This window comes from Bubalus bubalis, chromosome 11, assembly GCF_019923935.1.
Source record: "Bubalus bubalis isolate 160015118507 breed Murrah chromosome 11, NDDB_SH_1, whole genome shotgun sequence".
Classification (NCBI taxonomy): domain Eukaryota; kingdom Metazoa; phylum Chordata; class Mammalia; order Artiodactyla; family Bovidae; genus Bubalus; species Bubalus bubalis.
In genome coordinates this window covers 46,305,551-46,307,600 of record NC_059167.1, presented here as the reverse complement: position 1 = coordinate 46,307,600, position 2,050 = coordinate 46,305,551, and the positions used below count along the sequence as shown (strand labels likewise).

The following is a 2,050-nucleotide window of genomic DNA, read 5'->3' as shown; positions in this document are numbered from 1 at the left end:
CAATGCACATAAAAATGGTCAAAAATTGTTTGCTGGTTTTTCTTACTGAGGGTCAGTTCCCATCCTCCCCCACCCCCCAAAAGAAGATACAAAATGAACATATAATTTGGATGGTAACTTGGTTGAACATTCCAATTCACCCAGTTGCTTGTTCCCCATACAGGTGAGGGGAAGAGGCATTAAGTTTTATTAGTGATATTATAGTAGTAACCAGATATGTTAATAGCAGCTTATTTCAGGTCCATCAATCCTTTGAGAACACATAGAGGAAATCAAGGCTGTCATTCTCCAACTGCCTACATCTAAATACATTCCACTACCATGGAAACTACAAAGGAAGGAAAAACATATTTATTCTGGGATTCATTTACTAGGATATTTAAGCACCCTCTCTTCCGTAGAGCCCCAGAGCAGTGATAAGTGCTAGGGGCTGCTGTGTTTCCTGGCATGTGCTCCCATCCTCTAAGGATCCTAAGAAGGATAGTGGATGGCCCTGGAGCCCTCATGAAAGGAGGGGATGGTCCCATGGAGTGGAACATGTGTGGCCCAAAACCTGGGGGTTGGGGGGGCAATACCAGGTGGGAGTGGCAGGGCAATTGTTCACCACGACTGGAGGACCACTAGGGGATAGGTTGAAGTAGTTGGCAGAGGCTCCTTCTGCAGCAGCAGCAGGAGGAAGAGCTCCTGGGAGCCCTGAAACAGGCTCAAGCTTGATTCCAGTATCTGTGGTTCCGTCCTTCTCCTTTTCTTTTCCTCTGGCTGCCTGGGACCTTCCCCATTTCACTTTGAGCTTACAGCCATTAACAACCGATTTATTAAAGGACTTCTTGGCAGCCACTTCTGCAGCCTGCCTTGTGGGAAACTGGATGAAAGCACACTGCTGTCTCTGCACAACAGTGATGGTCCGGATCTCTCCAAACTGGTAGAAGTGATTCTTTAGATCAGTCTCAGTAATGGTATCACCCAGACCACCAGCATACAGTGTGGTAATAATCTTGTCCTCTGGGGGGTCCAGACATGGCATTGTTGAAGCCCACTTTAATAGTTTATCTGCCACAGGGTCGTTGATTCCATAAGATCTTTAATGTTCTGATCAGCAAGGGGGTCATCCGGATCTGTTGGTTTTTCATGTCTGTATGGACATTCCTCTCCTCTCTTACATTCTCCTTTCACCCAGAAGGAGCAAAGGTGTGGTCGATTCCTTTTGTAGTAGGGGTGGTCTGGGCCAGTTTGAGCAGCATGTCACTGGTGGATGTGGCTTTCCCCAACATGCCACCTGGCTGCGTTCCATCAGAGTTGGAAATCTCTGTCTCCATATTTTGCGTGTAGTATTCTTTGTTGACGTCAGACTTTGGCATATCATCCTTAAAATATAATCCTACATCACAAACCTGGATGGGCAGGCCATACTCTAGGTCTAAGAGGCAAGTCTGATAGACATTCTTCGATTTACTGCAGGTCTGGCACACTTCAGTCTTCTTGAAATGCATGAGGACCCTGGAGCACCAGTGAAACACTGTGAAAGGCCTGGCACAAATTTTGCATTCCTTCCCATACTTTTCTTTGGTCGTTTGGATATATGGGTGTTCTCCAAAACACATCTTGCACAGAATAGGGAAGTCCTCAACCTTCCAATTCTGCCTGTTGTAGGTGTTGGAACCTAGAGAGGTCACCATCTTGAAAGCATCTGGAGGCAGCCGCAGCTACCAAGTTGGGAGAGGACTGCCACCTCCTCTATTTCTTTGCATTGATCACTTAGGAAGGCTTTATTATCTTTCCTTGCTATTCTGTGGAACTCTGCATTCAAATGGCTATATCTTTCCTTTTCTCCTTTGCCTTTCACTTCTCTTCTTTTCTCAGCTATTTGTAAGGCCCCCTCAGACAACCATTTTGCCTTTGTGCATTTCTTTTCTTCAGGAATGGTCTTGATCCCTGTCTCCTGCACAATGTCACAAACCTCCCCCTATAGTTCTTCAGGCACTCTATCATATCTAATCCCTTGAGTCTATTTGTCACTTCCACTGTATAATCGTAAGGGATTTGATTTAGG

General features: G+C 45.7%; 1 pseudogene; it reads right to left on the bottom strand.

Moving 5' to 3' along the window:
• Nucleotides 1-423: 423 nt before the first annotated feature.
• Nucleotides 424-1,676, bottom strand: LOC102399869 (annotated as a pseudogene).
• Nucleotides 1,677-2,050: the final 374 nt, after the last annotated feature.